The sequence below is a fragment of the Lepus europaeus genome, chromosome 3 (genome assembly GCF_033115175.1).
Source record: "Lepus europaeus isolate LE1 chromosome 3, mLepTim1.pri, whole genome shotgun sequence".
NCBI lineage: Eukaryota > Metazoa > Chordata > Mammalia > Lagomorpha > Leporidae > Lepus > Lepus europaeus.
This window is the reverse complement of record NC_084829.1, coordinates 147,308,317-147,314,696: the sequence shown is the minus strand read 5'-3', so window position 1 is coordinate 147,314,696 and position 6,380 is coordinate 147,308,317. Positions and strand designations below refer to the sequence as shown.

General features: G+C 37.9%; 1 protein-coding gene across 1 annotated transcript in view; it reads right to left on the bottom strand.

Annotated features, from left to right (window-relative positions):
- The window catches only part of GRM1 (glutamate metabotropic receptor 1), a 428,308-nt gene that overhangs the window by 205,848 nt on the left and 216,080 nt on the right, over positions 1–6,380 (bottom strand).

Below are 6,380 nucleotides of genomic sequence, written 5' to 3'. Positions count from 1 at the left end.
CAGTTATGAAGTTAGGAAATGTGTTTCCTGATTGGCTTAAATGAGTGAGAACATATCCTTGTGTCTCAGGATGGAGACATTCTTACCTAATTTGTTCTCCATAGGACATTCAGAATATAGTTACTATGAAGTCATTTGGAAGCAAAAGTACACTACATGTCATAACAAGGCATAAGCTAGATAATTGGTGGTAACAGAAGTGAATTTATCTGGTTCAGATTTGCCATTACTAATATATTTTATGACCTAAAATGATCTTTTATTGATTTATTTTTGTTATTGCAGTTTGGTTTAATTATATATAATTCCTAATATTTGGGGGAACAATAAAATGATCCAACAATACCATCATTTGAGAACGCACTGAGTGCACACATATTAAAGTTTTATAATTACACAGAACTTTAATTGCCTTTTAATATTAAATTCAGTGTTAACTTATCAGGATGTAATTACTGTCAAATAGAGAAAATATCAAGGTGTATGATACTCAGATGATAAAATGGTGAAGTATTTCTTATTGAAGTCCCATGAAAATAGATGTTAATTATTGCAAGATACCAAATAAGGTCGTCCTTGCATAGGACTCTAAAAAGAGTTGTTTAGAGCCGGTTTTGTTACCCTCACCTCTCCCTCATCTCAGGTATTTGATATTGTTTAAGTTGAACTGGCCAGAGAAGGCTGAACATCAGTGGGGAAACTTTCTTGGAGATTACTATATTGAGTACCTCCCTCATCAGTCTGGTCTTTCTCCTAAACTAGTGGCAGAGCTTCAAGAAAACTACAGGAGGCCTTGCTATATGTAAGGACTTTGCTAGACACTGTCTGAGACTTCTTATAGGTAAGCAGCTGAGCTATCTGTGAAGAAGTTGCAAAAAGAAAAGATGAGGAATCAAATGCACCATGATGTCTTTCAACCACATGCAAAGAGAGAAAAAAAGGCTAGGATTGTCTTAGATCTTCCCAGGAGACCTTCTCCTTACCTAGCAAGCCAAATAGATGGAGCAGAGAGAAATTGGAAGTGTTCTCAATGCCCAGGAATGGTGAAGGAAACAAGTGACCAGTTGGAGGAGCTACATCTCTTGAACATGCCCCAGCAGGACAAGTCAGCTTTGTTCCCTTATATCCTTCCATAGGACAGAGACAAACAGACCAATTTCAGGCCAATGAAACCTTTTGTTCTCTCGAATTTTCACCCTCATTTTCTCTCATGCTAAGTAGTAGCTCTTGGCTGAGCAGATGTTGTCTGAAGAAAACCAGTCTAAGCCCTCCCCCAGTCAGACTGAAGACACCTATCGTTATCAGGTCCTCTCTAAGGCAGGGCAGAAGTTTTAAAGTTAATAAAAATCCAAGGATTGTTTATTAATACACTGGACTGAACATACTAATTAACAGAGACCTTCTTGTGATTAGATCTGTATACAGGACATTTAATTATCTAAATTATGAAAGCTACTCTGAATGTCATTCAAAGTGAGAAGAAAATGGGCACCCTCCAGTGCAAATTTAAAGGGAAAGTTGTAGAGAAAAATAAAGTTGCTGGATGATGGCACCCTCTGAGCTTTGCTCTTTGAGCACAATCGCTACCAGTCCCTTCTGTCATTAGGATAAGAAGCATAGGACTTATTTAGCAGGCAGTGAACTTAGCTTTTGAAAAATCATTAATATGGTTTTGAAACAAAGATATATTTTCAGAGGTTGCTTGCTACATTTAAAAATAAAACAATAAATTTCATCATTTCAGCCAACCCTCCACTCCCACTCTGATATTTCATTATTGACCAATTGTATTTAATGAATTTTTAAAAAAATCTCCTATAGTATAATATTTTGAAAAAGTGTTATCTGTAACTAATAATTAGATGATTCAATATTTACTTTAATTGCCAATTTTTAATAGAGTAGTTGAATTTTAGCTTTTGTTGGGTGATGGCACTCCATCTAGGCCATGAGGTTCTATAGTAACACAGCTGGATTTCTGAAAGGCCCAAACTATTCACATGTGGTGAAGATGCTGAAGTTGTTTTCCACCCTTCAAACTAGATCTGTCATACCATTAGGAATCTACACCTTATGCTTGGACCCTAATGAACAATTCTAAAACTGTATTACAACCATAAACTATAATTTTTGTCATATTTAAAATGCTAGGACATACATCCTTGTTCTTGAGTATGGGTTATAATGGACATTAGAATGTGTATGTTAAATGCAAAGATTGGAAATGCAAACCTGGAGTCACAGTAGGTTGTATCATGATGGTTTCAAGTGTGGTACATATAGCTTGTGGTAGAAAGCAAGTGTTTCACAAGTGAAGAGCGTGCTGCCAAAATAACAGGATTGCTTGCCTTTTCCAATACATGAATGATGTTTGTTCAAGTAATAATTGTAATGATGTTCCCAAGGAAAATGTGATTTTTAAAGTGCTGTATAGATGATTTTTTATGCTTCCTTGGTTGAAAAATATTTCCTTTCTATTGGCATCAAATCTTTTATTCATGGCCACTCAAACACACAACCTGAAGCTACTTAAACCAAGTTAGAGTTTGCAGATGAAAATTCTTTCAGCTACTTACGTGTGGTTGGCACAGGTCTATCCTACCTCTTTCTAAGGCCAAGGATTAAGTGCAGGAAGCATCATGACTCATTTCTAGAGTGCCTCTCCCAAGGAGGAAGGGCTCTGTGGGGGCCAAGGACAAAATCAAAGACATAAAATATGATCTTTGTTCTTAAGATTAAAAGTTTTTCTTTGTAGATCATTCTCTTTGTTCTTGCAAGGTCATTTCTAGAAGGCCATAGCAAGGGGGTGTGTAGAGGTTCCAGGAGCCCCTTATTTATGCATTGTGCCTATTTGTAGAGAAGTGAATAGCACCAGTGATCCGCAGCTGCTTCGAGCTAGCTCCACTTTGCTCAGAAGAGGGAGGTGTATAGAGGATTCCTGGACTACGTAGGTTGCTCAACTCTGTTCCTTAGGGAAGGCCAACAAGACTCTAGGTAGAAAAAAAAAATTCTTCTGGTCTTTTCTGTGACCTTTTCTAGTTCTAGGTCCAAATCCATGTAGCTCACCCATAGAAAATTCTCTCTTCTCTGCTGTTACCACCTACAACTACTCAGCTGGCTCACAAACTGATTTTCAGTTCTCAATTTTAAGTTATTCCCCCATGGAGTTTACCCAGACCTTGTAGTCGTCTCATTTTGATGTAAGCACATTTGTTTTCTGTGTTGGTTAACTTTATGTATCAACGTGACTGAGTCACAAGGTATCCAGATATTTGGTTCAACATTGTTTTGAAATATGTCCATGAGGGTGTTTTTGGATGAAACTAACACAAATGTACATTTGTATACATACACACACCTGTTCTATTGATTCAATTTCCCTAAAGAACCCAAACTATTTTTTTCCATGTTAGTATTTCTTATACTTTTTTCAAATAAACTTGTGGAAACAATTATGTATGTTTAATGCCTGTTTCCACTACTAGTTTGTGAGGACTCCTCTTTTGTTGTCAATGTGGACTCCTTAATTGTATCAGAATATTCATATATATATATATATATGTGTGTGTGTGTGTACATGTAAAAATATATGTATGCAAATAAGATACACATGCACACTTACAATATATGTATATATATAAAATATATGTATATATTACCCTCAGAAACATAACTGAGTTTTTCAAATCAGACATAATGCTTAAAGTCCCTTTATATTCTGTTACTGCAGTTAGATTTAGAAGCACAGCTTGGCCATATGTACTTTACCCTGTAGATATTTACCCAAATGCTACTACCTGGTTTATACACCTGCCTTCTCTAGAGCAAGGGGCCGCACACGATAGCCTGTAGTCAAATCAGGCCCGGAGCTAATTTTTGTACACTCCATGACCTAAGAACCATTTTAAATGGTTAAAAATAATATAAAGAAGAATATTTTACAAGACAAGAAAATTTTAAGAAATTAGCATTTCAATGCCTATAAATAAAATTGCACTGAAACACAGACTCATTCATTTATTTATGGTCTATGGCCTTGGTCAGATCACAACAAGATTTTAGTAGTTCTGACAGAGACCATATGGCCTTGAAAAACTAAAACATTTACTATCTACTCCTTTACAGGAAAAGTTTGTTGAATCCTGATCTGACACATTGAGTGGCTTTGGGCTATTTTCACAAATATGTTCCTTCTCCAAGGCAACTGGCTTAAATACAATAAGCAATTTCTCATTGCTTTCATGACACTACCCAGACTAATATCTGGTTGGATCAATATTCATGACAGCCCTTTCCTATCTCTCTAGAGTTAGCTCTGAACTGCCCCTCCCAGGTTCATCTTACCCATGAGACATCAGGCTGTTACCTCAATCTGTATTAATCTGAACCTCATCCCAGCTCTATTCTATCTGGTCATTTTTCATGTTTCATATGAAATCTTATATATAACTTGATCTGCATCTTTTGCAACATCCCAAATCTAGTCCAGATGCATCTGTTGCATGTACTCTAAGCTTTACCCTTCCTCTTAGCTATAGCTTTATGAAGGCTGAGGTACACTGTTTTTTACCACTATTCCAGAAAACAGCACATAGATGGAGTATGATACACACATGGAAAGATGAAAGGAAGAACTGAAGGGAGAAATGGTGTGTGGGATTGAAGTAGGCAGGCATACAGGTTAAAATTGTTAGATTTGTGAACTGGAAGACCACTCCTTTGCCATGCCCCGTGTGGCCTCATTCCCCTACCTGGCCACACCTGGGTGCCCACCAGCCAATCAGGTTAATTAACCACTCCCCTTTGGAAATGGGTTAAAAGCCGGAACACGGTGTGGCCCGGACTGCTCTTTTTCCCTGGCCTTTGCTAGGAAGGGACTTGCTGTAGCCCAGCGCCTCCAGGACGCATGGCCCTCGGGCCAAGTGCTCTAGGCTTCCTGGCCTAGATACTCTTCCATGTGGCTGGTTCCTGGTGCTTGGTATGAATCCCTATTCACCTCTCTCTCTTAAATAAAGCTCTCACTCTCTATGCATCTTTCTCACTAAATAAAAGCTTAAAACGTACCATGCTGCCTCGTTAATCTGGGCCGGTATTTAGAATTCTTCTCTAAATATTAGGCAAGAACTCTCTTGGGCTTATTAATATTGGGGATTTAGTAATAAGCCCATAGTGAAATCGTAAGGCACCCCAAATTCCGGCAGCACATGTGGCAACCAGGATAGCATTTCTAGGAAATTTAAGGGGCCACATTTCAGTGTAAAATTTAAGGGGGTCTTTCCTGATTCCATAAGGAAAGGGGGAAACTATTTTCAATGCAGACACTCCAGGGGAACCTCAGTAATTTCTGAATTATTTCTAAAATATTTAAATCAATAGATTGAGAATTTTAGAAGACAGACTGAGCCGGCGCCACGGCTCACTAGGCTAATCCTCCGCCTTGCGGCGCCGGCACACCGGGTTCTAGTCCCGGTTAGGGCACCGATCCTGTCCCGCTTGCCCCTCTTCCAGGCCAGCTCTCTGCTGTGGCCAGGGAGTGCAGTGGAGGATGGCCCAAGTCCTTGGGCCCTGCACCCCATGGGAGACCAGGAGAAGCACCTGGCTCCTGCCATCGGATCGGCACGGTGCGCCAGCCGCAGCGCGCCTACCGCGGCGGCCATTGGAGGGTGAACCAACGGCAAAAAGGAAGACCTTTCTCTCTGTCTCTCTCTCACTGTCCACTCTGCCTGTCAAAAAATTAAAAATAAATAAATAAATAAATAAAAAAGAAGACAGACTTAAAAATTGTTATTCTTTAACACAAAATGTTGGGACATATGTTCACTAACATAGGTAAAGACTTTTTAGACTTAAGTTCTGTGGAAAAAATATTAAAAATAGAATACTCTGACAAACTTTCTCATGGTACATTAAAATTCAACAATGTGAAAAATTCATTAAAACTAAAGTGACTTTTAGCGTTGAAATTGATATTACATATTCAGTTAATTATAGATTTCATTTTGGTTGAGGGAATTTGTAATCAAATTGAATAATTTAATGAAGTAACCATATGCATCTATTTGCTTTGCATTCCTAATGTAACAATTCGAATTTTATTAGTTTCTAACCTATCAATCATATTATTTAAATATATTTAACAATTTAAATGTAGTATGTATTTTGTGTAGATTCATTTAAAAGTATCTACATATAATGAATACATAGACACACACACACACACAGATTATATATCCATGATCACTTGTTTTTTCCTGCATTCTTGGAAAACTTCCCTGTTCATAATGCTCTACTTATATACTCCTGCCTGTGTACCCAGTTGTACACACATACAGCAAACACAAAACAACAATCAACTTCATTTTAATGAAAGTGTTTATAAA